This window comes from Benincasa hispida, chromosome 4, assembly GCF_027475165.1.
Source record: "Benincasa hispida cultivar pf3 chromosome 4, pf3_genome.v1.1, whole genome shotgun sequence".
NCBI classification, from domain to species: domain Eukaryota; kingdom Viridiplantae; phylum Streptophyta; class Magnoliopsida; order Cucurbitales; family Cucurbitaceae; genus Benincasa; species Benincasa hispida.
In genome coordinates this window covers 63,757,134-63,772,623 of record NC_143481.1, presented here as the reverse complement: position 1 = coordinate 63,772,623, position 15,490 = coordinate 63,757,134, and positions in this window count along the sequence as shown.

The window sequence follows — 15,490 nt, the reverse complement described above, 5'->3', positions numbered from 1 at the left end:
GCTTATTAAGTCGGCAATCTGGCCATCTCACCCATACAAATCAAAAGACCGCCTTCATAGGTAGGAGTTCACAACTCACTTAGGATTTAGGTTGTCACCTATGGTCATCCTGATGAAATGTAAGTTTATATTATTAATGACGTTATATAATGAGACTATTCATTATGTTGTCTGGTCTTATACAAAACCCTTTGTATAGGATACCCTCCCTCACATATCTCTACATGAATGATCAGGATTAGATCATTTATAGCACTTTACAATAATTGTAACATCTACAAAGTAGGTCATATTCATAGTATCACCAGGATAAGGTTTCCAGCCTTATCCATCTACTATAGACCATTTAAGTTATCACTTAAACATGATCCACTTATATGTCTCTATATACATGTTTGAGCTATAGAAGATAACCTTGGATGTTAGTTTATTAATTTTGTGGGTTAATGATACTAAATGTTGAATAAAACATTTCATATTTTATTAAATAAATAAAATTATTTGTACATTACAATTACAAACTACATGACCCACGTGATTTAAGGCATCAACCCCAACGAGTATTGTACTCCTTGAACTTTTCAAGTGCTTTAGACTTGTGTTGCATTAGGTATAGATACCTATATCTAGAATAATCATCTATGAAAAAGATGAAATATTTATACTCTCCTCGTGCTCTTACATTCATTGGACCACAGAGATCTAAATGTATAAGCTCCAAGGTCTCTTTGGCTCTATAACCTTTTCCAGTAAAAGGTCATTTTGTTATTTTGCCTTCAAGGCATGACTCACATATAGGTAAAGAGCTTTTTTTCTAAATCATTTAGAAGTCTACTCTTCATAATCTCTCAATTCTATTGAGATTAATGTGTCCTAACCTTATATGCCAAAGATGAGCATTTTCTTTAGGAGAAATTCTCTGTCTTTTAACAGTTGTTGCCGTTTTGAACATTTCAGTATTTAGCACAGCTTTTGTAATTAATGACCTTAATACATACAAGTTACTTTCCATTGAATACTTTAGTTCAATAAGATAAAAAACAAAAATTAAGTTCCACTTGATTTTGGGAACTACATATACGTCATCCAATAACATATATTGTTTCTTGTCCAAAAATAACTTAAATCTACCTATGGCAACAACTGAAACGACCTCACCAGTACCGATTCTAAGAGTCATTTCTTCAGCTACCAATTGTCTTCAGGAATTAAATTCCTAATAGGAAGAGCATACATGATTAGTAACTCTTGAATCAACTATCTAGGTAGAACCATCATTCTCTACTAAGCACGTCTGCAAGACAAATAAATCAGATTTATTTTCTTTGGAGTTCTTCCTTTTCTGGAGAGTAGTAGGATTAGTTCCATAACCCATATCATAAACTCGAAGTTTCATCAATTCTCGTTGATTAACTTCATTAGATTTGGCAACATTTTCTTTCTCTATTTGTCTCTTGACATTCAATATGGATTGGAGTTTATCGAGGGAGCTGACATTACTGGTTTCGTTGTCATCAACCCCACTTTGTTTGAATTGTGAGAACTTTCGCTCAAACAATTCTTGCATTGATTACATGATCTGATGTGCAGTGACCATGCTCTCAAATCTTTTGATTAAGGCATCAAGTATGCTTGACAAAATATTAACTCGGGCCTTATCATTGGCCTTCGTCCACATTTTCTATGCATCATAAACATTTCATGTTGCATCAAGGGTTGGGACTAGAGGCCTCATTCAAGAGGATGTTGAGGTTGTTAACCACAATTTTTTTTTTAACTAATTCTTTCCATGTTGTATAATTAAAATCGGTCAAACAAGTAGAGGCAAATATGGAAAAATACAATTTGACATTTTTGCTGAAAAGAAACAAATTGATCTAATCAATTTTAGCAAAAACTAAATGAACCCTATTTAACATCTAATTTTTTCCATGATACTTCAGTGATTTAGGACAAAAGCCACCAAAAGGCAGTCAGTTGTCCCTTCATTTAACTGAGGCAACCAATTATTACACCAGAATAACTCTTATTCCTATAATATTTAGTCATAATTGATTTGGTCAAGAAATCATTAACTAGCTTAACAATTTAACGTAAGTGTGACCCTTCATTTTAGACCCTAGAGTTCCGCCCCAATGAGCCAACCGAAGGGAAAAATCGACTGGGAAAAAAACGAAAGTGATCCTATCCATTTCTTGAGTTCACCTTGTTATTGACCTAATGGATATTAAGGGAGAAACATGAGTGGAAGATTAACATATTGTATATATCTTTTTCCTCAAACTGAGTATTTTAAAAACCTTAGGGTTTAATTAACTTAGAAAAAATACGACTAATTATTTTTACTAAGTGATTGCTTAAGTTTGCCCAACAATAACACTTATTTTGGATAGTTAAACATTTTTAACTAATGTTCGATAAACATTTTAACAAACTTTAATCAACAATTGCATGCTTGTAGCAAATATATCTAATTTATCTTCTAGGCCAGTTCCCAGGTAGGGGTGTTCTGTTTCCATCAACTTAAATACCCCAGCCTAGACAGAACTAGCCTTAGACAAATGTCCCTTTTAGATACGTTTATTACCATTTTAATCTTTTATTAAAACCAATTTAATCCTATTAAATCGATTTTTAATCTCATTAGAAATTTTGTGATTTTAGATTTATGTGAATCATATTTTTAAACTATTTAAAAAAATGATTTGAACCTAAGTTTGCATGCAATCTGAATTATTAATTTTAATTTATAATTTCATTTAATTATAACGATTATAAAATAAATGAAACAAATTAAAACCATTCGTTGCATTTGATATCATACTTTGTAAAATTATAACATTTATAAAATTACCTAAAGTAATGACATGCTTCATATAATCTCCATTTCATTACTTAACATACATAACAATTATATACTAAAGTAATAAACTAAAATAATATTCATACATACATCCAATAATATAAATGATGCATGCCAATGTTATTATGCATGCAAGCATATATTATAACACTTATATTATATGATGTATGATGCATGAGCATACTATAAAATAGATCATGCAATTATATATTATAATATTTATAATATAGACGATGGATGAATAATGCATAACCTCTGGTGGGATTTTACTATTGTTGGGTTGTATGTCCTAAAACTCGCAGTTTGTAATGTTAAACATATTCTATTATCAATAAAGATGTTATTGACGTTTATTCAATAAAACTGTTATTGAATATGTGAATGCACTTGTAAAGTCTAAATCCAATAAACTAAAGATCCATGACTATTATATGAATACATGAACTTTATGTGGAGACATATGAGTGGATCAAATTCAGTAAATAGCCAAAATGGTCTATAGTATACGAATGAGGCTGGGTACCTTATTCTGGTAACACTATCGAATGCGGCCCACTCTGTAGTTGTTACAATTTGTTGCAAAGTGCTACAAACAAATTGATCCTAATTTGTTCATGTATTAGCATGAGGAGCGTAGGCATCCTATGCAATGAGTTTGCATAAGATCAGACCAAGAATTAAGTTACCCTTACTTTATAACTCTGTTTACTGTTTAAGACTGATTATTTCAAAGCAATGACCTAGTAACTTGACCTTAATCCATAGCTTACTATGAACTCTTGTTTATTCGGGATTATCCTAAGATTTGCATGAGTGAGGATTGGCTCAACAACACCGGCTGAATACAATTTCAGGGTTAAGAACGGACAAATAGCTGAGGACATAGGATGCAAGACGGAATTCACTCCTACCCGTTTTTAAAGACAATAGAGATGTTATTCTCTTAAGTGCTGACTCCGAGTCTTGAACAAGAGGCCCCACCCTCTCATTGGCTCGAGAGTGACTTAGTTTAGTGATTGGATCACAAATCGATTGTTCATTAGAGGACCCATAGAACATAAAGAGCAAGATGTAATCTCAGGGGTAAAACAACTTATGACCCAGCCGTTATTATGAAAAACTAGTAAAGGGTTGACTTACTTATCATGGTTATATCAAATGGACACATATATATCTATAGTGATGGGAATGCAACTATAGGCTATAGTGGACAGTTGTATTAGTTAACGCATGTTGATTAACTAGGTTAAAGAGTTTGACCGGTTAGTCTTGGATCGTTGGAGCTCATGATCTATAGGTCCATCAGGTCTCCTTGCTAGCTCACTACTAAAAAAATCAAAGAATTAGGTGAAGTAAGAATTTGAAATGTTAAAATTTGGGAATTAGGAAAAATTGTATTTTATATGAGATATAATTTACAATTAAATAATTAATTTATTAAATATTTTTTATAGTATTCTTGAACATTAACATGAAAGTATTTTTTTAACTTGATTAATATGATTAATCAAAGTTAGGTGTCAAAAATAATTTAATATGTGATATTAAATTTATTTTTAAATATTTTCTAAATTATGAAAATGTTTTTTCATAAAAGTTTGTTATATTTATATTAAAATTAGTTAGTGAAAAAATCCAATTGTTGGATTTTCCCACTAACTAAGTGGACTTTGAAATGACACTTCCCAAGCTTGACACCTAAAGATTACTGTTGGGGTTGATGCCCTAAATCTCGTAGGGTCTTATAGTTTGTAAACCTTGTATGAACAAACTCTTATGTGATTAATAATATATGATATTTTTATTCACTTTGTCTATAAAATATGTAATATTTTAGTTGCATTAACCTCAAACCAATAAACTAACATCCAAGGTTATTGTTGTAACTTAAACATGTATGTGGAGACATGCAGGTGGATCATGTTTAAGTAATAACCTAAATGGTCTATAGTATATGGATAAGGTTGGGTACCTTAGCTTGATGACACTACGAGTATGACCCACTTGTAGGTGTTATAAATTATTGTAAAGTACTACAAATGATCTGATCCTGATCATTCATGTATTAGACATGCGAGCGGGGATATTTTATACAAAGGAGTTTGTATAAGACCGACCACAAAATATTTAGTCTCATTATATAACACCATTCATAATAGAGACTTTCATTTCACCAAGATGATCATAGGTAACATGCCTTAATCCTGAGTGAGTTGTGAACTCCTGAATATGAGGGCATTCCTTTGATTTGTATAGATGAGAGTGGCCAGATCGTCGACTCAACAAGCCTTCCATTTTGGGGATTTGTCTGATTGGGGAGCTGGGAACACAACTACACAAGATGAAATTCACTCCTTTTCCGAAGCAGGGATAAGTAGATAAATTGCTGCCTTAAGGGCTGATTCTGGGTCTTTGACAATGAGGCGCCATACCCTCTCCTGGCTTGAGAGGGGTTTAGTCATAGTGGGACTATGATCTATTGTTCATTAGAAGGATCAGTGGTACTTAAAGAGTTAGATATAACTATAGGGGCAAAACGGTAATTCGACCCAGCTGTACTTGCGAGTAATTTGTGAAGGGTCATTGTACTATTGATTGGTTATATCCAATAGACATAAAAATATATCTATAGTGCGAAGAGTGCAGTTTTCGATCTTTAGTGGAGTGCTTGACAGTTAACGAATGGTGGATAATGTAATTAAGGTGTTTAATTAATTATTCATGTACCGTTGGATCTTCAAGCTACAGGTCCATAAGGTCCCCTTGGTAGCTCAAAAAGATTTTGTTGAGAATTAGTTTTTGAATTAATTTGAATTGTTCAAATTAATAGAGGGTTTTAGTTATATATGGTATAATTAAATTATTTCAATTACATATATGATATAATTTTCATAATGTATTTGATATATTATAGTTTATTGGAAGAAAATAAATATTTGAATGAGATTCAAATATATTTTCTATGAATGTGATTCATAGTTGTTAAAGTTAATATAAATACGATTTATATTAAATGCCATATAATAGAGAAAAGAAACTACAGAGGCATTTGATCACCCTACTGTGACTTTTATCTTGCCTCACTGAAGCATCATTGCAAAATAGATGTCACTTAGGGTACACTAGACTATTTCACTAAAACTTGATTGGTTTTCTAAAAGTGGTATAATGCAAGTAGACTAAAATAATTTTTTTCCTTTTTCAGCAAATTTAAAATGGCTACTGCGACTATTTACTTGCCGTCGATAAGTTAATTGGCAAGAACTACGCTAGTTGGAAAAATGCGATCAACACTATTTTAATCATCAATGACCTGTGTTTTATCCTGATGGAAGAGTGTCCTTCTATTCCACCTCCTAATGCTCCTTGAAATATTCTGGAAGCATATGAGTGCTGGAAAGGGCAAACGAGAAGGCCCAAGTGTATATCTTAGCAAGCCTTAACGAAGTCTTGGCCAAGAAGAATGAGCCCATGCTCACCGCCCATGAGATCATGGAGTCCTTGAGGGGAATGTTCAGACAACCGCCTGCACAGCTCAGGCATGACGCTCTCAAGTACATCTTCAATGCCCGTATGCAAGAGGGGACATCTATTCGAGAAATTTTCTCAACATGATGATCCACTTCAACGTGGCGGAGATGAATGGGTCAAGCATCAATGAGTCTAGTCAGGTTAGCATCATTCTGGAACCTTTACTTGAAAGTTTCCTACACTTCTGTAACAATGTTGTTTTGAACAGGATTAACTACAATCTGACTACCCTGCTCAACGAGCTGCAGATTTCCGATCCTTGTTGAAAAGCAAGAAGAATAAGGGTGAAGAAAATGTTGTTTCATCTTCCAAAAAATTCCATAAAGGTTCGACCTCAGGAACTAAGTTTGTACCTTCTTCCTCTGGCACTAAAAAATGGAAGAAAAATAAGGGTGGAAAGGGGAAGGCTTCTGCTAACCCAGGAGTTGATGCTTTAAGGGGTAGACAACCTATCAGGGTTGATAAGGGAAAAGGTTTACATTGCAACCAGGATGAGCACTGGAAGGGGAACTGCCCCAGATATTTTGCAGAAAAGAAAAAAGTCAAACAAGGTAAATATGATTTGCTTGTCTTGGAAACTTCTTTAGTGGAGAATGATGATTCTGCCTGGATTATTGACTCTAAGGCCACTAACCATGTTTGTTCTTCATTTTAGGGAATTATTTCTTGGCAACAACTTGATGCTAGTGAGATGCTGATGCGATTTTGAACTGGGCATGTCATCTTAGCTATGGCAGTGGGAGGTCTCCGGTTGACTTTACAGAACAAATTTCTCATTTTGAAAGATGCATATATAGTTCCTGATTTAAAAAGGAACTTGGTTTCTGTAAAGTATTTATTAGAACATTATTATCAAATCAACTTGTCTTTCAATAAAGTGTTTATTACAAAGAATGGTGTTGATATATGTTCTGCAAAACTGGAAATAAGTGCTAGCAATAAATGCCCTCCATAACATAAAGATATTTAAAACTGTTGTAACTCAAATTAAAAGACTAAGAATTTCTCCTAAGGAAAATGCCCAACTTTGGCACCTAAGACTAGGACACATTAATCTCAACAGGATTGAGAGGATGGTGAAGAATGAACTTCTAAACGAGTTAGAAGAGAATTCTTTACCTGTGTGTGAGTCATGCCTTGAAGGCAAGATGACTAAAAGAACCTCTAGAACTAGTATATTCAGTCCTTTGTGGTCCGATGAATGTAAAATCTATGGGAGATTATGAATATTGCATCATTTTCACTGATGATTTCTCAAGATAAAGGTACATTTATTTAGTGCAACATAAGTCTGAATCTTTTGAAAAGTTCAAAAAATTCAAGGCTGAAGTTGAAAATGCATTAAATAGAATGGTTAAAACATTTCGATCTAGTCGAGATGGAGAGTTTATGGATTTAACATTTCAGAACTATATAGTAGAACATGGAATTGTTTCCCAACTCTCAACACCTAGTACACCTCAGCAAAATGGTGTATCAGAAAGGTAAAATCGAACCCTGTTAGACATGGTTCGGTCTATGTTGAGTTACGCTTCCTTACCTGACTCGTTTTGAGGTTATGCAATAGAGACTGTAGCGTACATCCTGAACTACATTCCCTCTCAGAGTGTTTCTGGAACACCTTTCGAGTTATGAAATGATCGAAAAGCTAGTTTACGTCATTTCAGAATCTGGGGTAGCAGCACATGTGCTTGAGGCTAATCCTAAGAAATTGGAACCACGTTCAAGATTATGCCTATTTGTAGGCTAACCCAAGGGAATAAGAGGTGGTTATTTCTTTGATCCTATAGAAAACAAAGTATTTGTATTGACAAATGCTACTTTTCTTAAGGAAGACCACATAAGGGAGCACGGACCCATAATTAAAATTGTGTTGAATGAGATTTCCAAAGAAACTACTGAATCTTCAACAAAAGTTATTGAAGAGCCTAGTACCTCAACAAGAGTTGTTGAAGTAGGTTCATCTAGTAGGTCAAATCCATCTCAAGTGTTGAGGGTTCCTCGACGTAGTGGAAGGATTGCGAATGCACCTATTCCCTATATGGGTTTAACTGAAATCCTAGCTATGGTAGCTGATGACGAAGTTGAAGATCCATTGTCTTACAAGAAGGCAATGAAGGATGTTGACAGAGATAAATGGATCAAAGCCATGGATCACGAAATGGAGTCTATGTACTTCAATTGAGTATGGAATCTTGTAGATTAACCTGATGGGGTTAAACTTATAGGTTGTAAATGGATCTACAAGTGAAAACGGAGTGTTGATGGGAAGGTGCAAACCTTCAAGGCTAGACTGATGGCAAAGGGTTATACCTAGGTTGAGGGTGTTGAATAAAACCCTAAACCCTAAACGACTATGATTTCAGGCTGACGGGGATTCTAGGAAATCTACATCAAGATCAGTGTTCACTCTTAATGGAGGGGCAGTAGTATCGCAAAGCACAAAGTAGGGGTGCATCGTGGACTCCACCATGGAGGCTGAGTAGCGGCTTGTGAAGCTGCTAAGAAAGTCGTTTGGCTCAGGAAATTCTTGACTGATCTGGAAGTTGTTCCAGACATGTCAAAGCCCATCACATTTTATTGTGATAATAATGGTGCTATGGCTAATTCCCGAGAGCCTAGGATTCATAAGCGTGGCAAGCCCATAGAGCGGAAGTATCATCTCATCTGAGAGATTATGTATCGAGGGGACGTGATTGTCACGCAGATAGCTTCGGAGCACAAAGTTGTTGATCTGTTTACAAAGACTCTCACGGCTACAATGTTTGAGGGACAGATCATGTTTGGACTAGGGCAAGTTGGAGATATTGTATTGGGCGTGTTATGCCCTAGTTTATTGTTTATGTACTTGTATTTTATTATATTGTACACTCCACTAGCTTTAGGTCAAGTGGGAGATTGTTGAGGATGATGCCCTAAATCTCGTAGGGTTCTATAGTTTGTAAACATTGTATGAACAAACTCTTTATGTGATTAATAAAATATATGATATTTTATTCACTTTGTCTATAAAATTTGTGATATTTTAGTTGCATTAACCACGAACCAATAAATTAACATGCAAGGTTATCATTGTAACTTAAACATGTATGTGGAGACATACTAGTGGATCATGTTTAAGTGATAACCTAAATGGTCTGTAGTAGATGGATAAGGTTGGGTACCTTATCCTGGTGACACTACGAGTATGACCCGCTTTATAGGTGTTACAAATGTAGTGAAGTGCTACAAATGATCTGATCCTGATCATTCATGTATTAGACATGCGAACGGGGATATTCTATATAAAAGAGTTTGTATAAGACTGGACCACAAAATATTTAGTCTTATTATATAATACTATTCATAATAGAGACTTATATTTCACTAGGATAACCATAGGTAACATGTCCTAAATTCAGAGTGAGTTGTGAACTCCTGCCTATGAGAGCGGTCCTTTGATTTGTATGGGCGAGAGTGACAGATCGTCGACTCAACAAGCCTACCATTTTGGAGATTCGTTTGATTAGGGAGCTGGGAACCTAGCTGCACAAGATGAAATTGACTCTTTCCCTGAAGCAAGGGTAAGTAGATAAATTGCTCCCTTAAGAGCTGATTCCGGGTTTTGTACAATGTGAGCCACACCCTCTCTTGGCCTGAGAGGGGCTTAGTCATAGTGGGACTATGATCTATTGTTCATTAGAGGAATCAATGGTACTTAAGGAGTTAGATATAACTATAAGGGCAAAATGATAATTTTGGTGTATTTGTACTTACGAGCAATTTGTGAAGGGTCATCATACTGTTGATTGGTTATATCCAATGGACACATAAATATATCTGTAGTGCGAAGAGTGCAACTATTGATCTTTAGTGAAGTGCCCAACAATTAACAGATGGTGAATAATGTAATTAAATGGTTTAATTAATTATTCATGTACGGTTAGAGCTTCAAGCTACAGGTCCATGAGGTCCCATTGGTAGCTCAAAAGAATTTAGTTGAAAATCAGTTTTGAATTAATTTGAATTGTTTAAATTAATTGAGGGATTTAATTATATATGATATAATTAAATCATTTCAATTATATATGATACAATTGTCGTAATGTATTGGATACATTATAGCTTATTGGGAGGAAATAAATATTTGAATATATTAAATGTCATATAATAGAGAAAAGAAACTATAATTTATATGTATGTGATACAATATTAAAACTATAGGTTATATGTTATATTTGATATAACATATAATTTAATATAAATATAATATGATAAGTTAGTTATCATATTTATATTATTATTATTATAATTATTTGAATAATAAGGAAGGGAGTTAACTCCCTTCCCCATATTTTCTCTCCACCCACATTAGTGGGTTAGTTATTCAATTTGGCAATTGAAGAATAAAATAAAAACAGTTTTTCGTCTTCTTGTATGTTGAATTGTGTTGAACAGTTGAGAGTTACAGAAAAGTTATGTGAGTTTGCCTTGTGTGTGAAATCTCTCAATCTTCTTCATCCTCCGCCTTAAGACTTATCCCTCCTAACCAAAATAGTCAGAGCCCACCACTCCTGGGTTTTCACCTCGAGAATACCAAGGATTCCATTGTGGTTGTGTTCGGGTTTCTGTTCGAGTTTTGTTGAAGAAGGTCTTCAAGAGGTTCGTGACTGTTCGAGGGATTCCTGAAGAAAGGTTCTTCAAAGGTGATATTGCTTGTACTTATTTCTTGTAATAGCATGTTGTGATTTATTTTAAATGCATACCACTTGTATGTTTACTGTAACCTTAGTATTCGATAATTAATGAAATTTGGATGATCCGCTTCTACTTAAGGTTCTTGTCACATGAGTTCCTTTAGGGGATACTGTCCCTATCCCCACCCTGTTCTCGGTCAGGGAACCGTTTTTTAACTTTGGTTTGACCCCCGGTCAAATCGAGGAGAGGGAGGGACCCGACTCCACGGGGATTTTTGCCAATCCTACTTAGGTTTCAATCCCGTGTTATGCGTTTTTTATATTGTTTTGTGTGATTTTAATTATCCGTGGTTGGTGTTCTAAAATTTCTGTTATTTTTTTACGATTGGTGCATTAAGGTCCTAAACACTAAATAAAAATAGAAACCATTTTTTAATTCTAAAATTAAAATTAAAATATAAAGTATGCTTTAGTTCTTTATGTTGCAATTAAAAAAGAAATCAGTCTCTTTAGTTCTTAGGAAAAAAGTTCAGTGCAGTTTCTTTATCTTATGTGAAAGATTTTTTTTCAAAATTTAGAGAGGATTTAATCTCAATTCTCAACAACATACTCTTGAATTGGTAATGTTTATCTTCCTAGAATTTTTAATTCTTATATTCTTAAATCGATGTAATAGTTTTTAATATTTTTATTGGGAATATTTTCGTAGAGTTAGCTCTAAGTCAATATGGAGAGATACTTTTATTGTGGCGTTAATTTTTTGCACATAATTTTTATATTCACATTAAGCTCTATATAGTTTTGTTTGTTTCAATGTTATTTTACATTCAGATTACTCGTATAGGTTTTTAAAATTAATTTCATAGTTCAAGCTAGATGATTATTTTATCAAATATCACTCGTTTGGATATACGAACTCGCAAGTAAGTTATAAAATTTTCTAGGACTTAAGTTTTTATACTTTCTAATCTATATAATAGAATGTAATATTCTTATTATTAATACTTTTGTAGAGATAATTGAAAATTAATATGGATCAATAATATAAAAGAAAAACAACAATAGATACGGTAGAGTCATCATCTTCAAAAAAGAAAATTGTTTTAGATTCTGATCGATCTTATACAGAAATCAATCTAGAAGAACTACCCGCAGATCTTGGTCTAAGAACCAAAATTTATGATTATAGTAATAATATTCGAGATCAAGTTCATAGAGCATATTTGCTAAAAGGTCTGTGTCAACCCCAAAATTGTACTTTTCTACTTATGAAATCTGGTACAAAGTTAAAACGATTTAATTCAACTTGTTTAGTGAATATTCTAATTGGTTAGAATATAGCATTTTAAAAGATGCTGCATTTTGTTTTTGTTGTTATCTATTCAAATTAGAAGTAAATGAAGAGTCAGGAGGTGACTATTTTATTAGTGAAGGATTTTCTAATTGGAAGGAAAAAAAAAAAAATTGAGTATTCATGTTGGTGGTCATAATACTGCACACAGTAAGGCTTTGGGTAAATATGAGACTCTTTTGAAATAAAAACAACATATTGAGACTTTACTAAATAAGATGTCTGACTAAGCACGAGTTGAGTATCGAACTCGTTTAGATGCATCAATTGATTATATTCGATTTTTATTATGACAAGGATTTGCATTTCATGGATATGATGGGACAAATGATTCAAAGAATTAGAGTAGTTTTCTTCGACTTTTACAATGGTTATGCAATCATAATAAAAATATTGAAGTTGTCACTTTGAAAACAGATAATTTGAAATTGACTTCGCCTGATATTCAAAAGGATATAGCTCATTCCATTGTTGTAGTAGTTGTTAATATGGTTATAAAATATATGAGTGACAAACAGTTTTCTATCTTGATAGATGAATCAAAAGATGTATATTCAAAGGAGCAGACATTAGTTGTATTGCGATATGTGGATAAAGACCATGTTATTGAACGATTTGTTGGAATCATACATGTCAATGATACAACTTTTTTATCACTTAAGAAAGTCATAGATATATATATATATATTTTTATCAACATGGGATAAGCATCGGTAGTTTATGAAGACAAGGATATGATGGAGCTGAAGAAACCATGAGGTCCACAACGGAAGCGAGGATTGTTCCCAATTTCCAGTTTCACAGAATTATTAAATTACATAACTCTATGCATTTTAATAAGAATACAGCATGCTTTAGGAAGGAAATTTGAGAAGGAAAAACAACTTACCCTTGAAGATCTAAAACCTTCACAAATTTCCTCTTCAAATGGTCACGAACAAACACGATCATAAACCCTTTGATGATCGTGATCAATAAACAAAAATGGCCACCACCATAAAAGAGACCTCCTGATTCTCCTTGGGATGAGAATATGAGCAAGAGTTGTGGGCTTTGATATGAATTTTGGGAGAGGGAGAGAAAATTTGAGAGAGAGGATAAAAACTTTCAGGAAGATCTTGGAAAACACTTACAGAGAGTTCTATTCTCTTCTTGGGAAGAAGATGAAAACATGAAATAAAATAACCAACTCCCCTACACGTCTAATGAGAGAAAATTAAGGGGGGAGAGTTATAATTTTGAAAGTTAAATTTAAATTAAAAATAGGTTTAATTTAATATATATAATGTTATATCAAATATAAAAAACCCAAGTTGTGTCCATTCCAATTTTGACTTCTAAATAGCCCGATTTCCCATGGAGTTTGGAAGCAATCATTGAGGAGAACCTGAAGAAGTTTTGACTCAAATACTTGAGATTTTGTTTGTTTATAACTAACAGTTGTAATGGCCAGCTAGTATATTCTTTTAAATACCACTTATTTTAAATTCAAACACAGAGTTATCATCATTTTCTTAGTTTTCTGTAAACATCAAAATCTGTACGCAATCTTCATCAGTAAAAAAAATTCAGATCTTCCCGTGGACGTAGACAATCTTGCCGAACCACGTAAACATTGTGTCTCCTTGTTCTCCTCTTATCTTTCTTATTCATTCATGTGTTTTCTTTACTGCAAATTGCGTGCCATTCATTTAACTTTCAAATCGCATCGGGTAATCAGATTATTGAGTCAATCATGCATCGATTCTTTACTATCGAGTAGCTTCGAGTACATCATTTTCACCTTCGAGTCGCACTGAGTATCGTTCAAGAACTATCGAGTACGATCAAGTAATAGTTTTGTTGTCATCGAGTTGCATTGAAGATTTAATAGAGATTCGTTAGACAAAGAAGGGAATTCTCATTGAAGATCGTGTAGGAAGCAGTCGAGCATCGAGTTCCGAGTATCAAGGATTTAGCATAATAATTATGAGTCATTTCTTTATCTCTCCAATGTTGATTTTGAGTATTTGGGACTTGTGAAGAGTGATTAACCCAACAATTTGTGGTATCAGAGCTTGTAAAGATCATCAAGGTCAACTTTCTAGGAGCTTTAAGATTCTCATGAAATCAAGACTCGATACTCGATCGGATTAGAAATGGCTGTTCCAAGGTATGAGATTGAGAAGTTTGATGGGAAGTGCGATTTTGGCCTATGGAAGGCCAAAATCAAAGCCATTCTTGGACAGTAAAGAGCACACAAGGCCCTTTTAGCCCATTAACATTGTCAACCACCATATCAGCACAAGAAAGAGAAGACATGGAGCTTACATCATATAGGACTCTAGTTCTAAATCTCAGTGACAGTATTTTGAGGCAAGTAATTGATCAAGATATAGCCTACAAGATGTGGGTCAAGCTGGAAGGTCTTTTTTCCAACCAAGGATTTCCCCCAATAAAATGCATCTGAGGGAGAAGTTCTTCACGTTCAATATGGATTCTGCCAAGCCTCTTTTAGATAATTTGGATGAGTTCAAGAGGATAGTCTCAAAGTTCAAGAGCCTTGGAGAGAAAGTTTGTGACGAGAATGAGGCTTTTGTGCTATTAAACTCTCTACCCAAAGCCTATAAGAAGGTGAAGAATGCTTTGAAGTATGGCATAGAATCAGTCACCATTGATGCGATCATTTCAGCATTAAGAACTAGAGAGTTAGAGCTTCAGTCAGTCAAAAAGGAGCAGCTTAGTGCAGAGGGACTATTTGCCAAGGGGAAGAACAAGCAGAACCAGTCTAAGGGGAATAAAAACTAGTCAGATGAAGAGCACAAACCTAAGACCAAGCTGAGATGCAATTACTGCAAGAAGAAAGGTCACCTGATGAGGGATTGCAATAGTCTAAAAAGGAAAAACCAAGAAAAAGAGAAGGATTAGAAAGGGAAAAAATTAGAAGCATCAGTGGTTGAAGGTTCCTACTTTTTACTCTAATGCCTTAGCCTCCACCAGAAATCAAACCAACCAAATCAGTCCTCTTGGAAAGCATGATTGGGTACTTGACTCCGGATGTACCTATCACATGTTACCTTTCAAACCTTG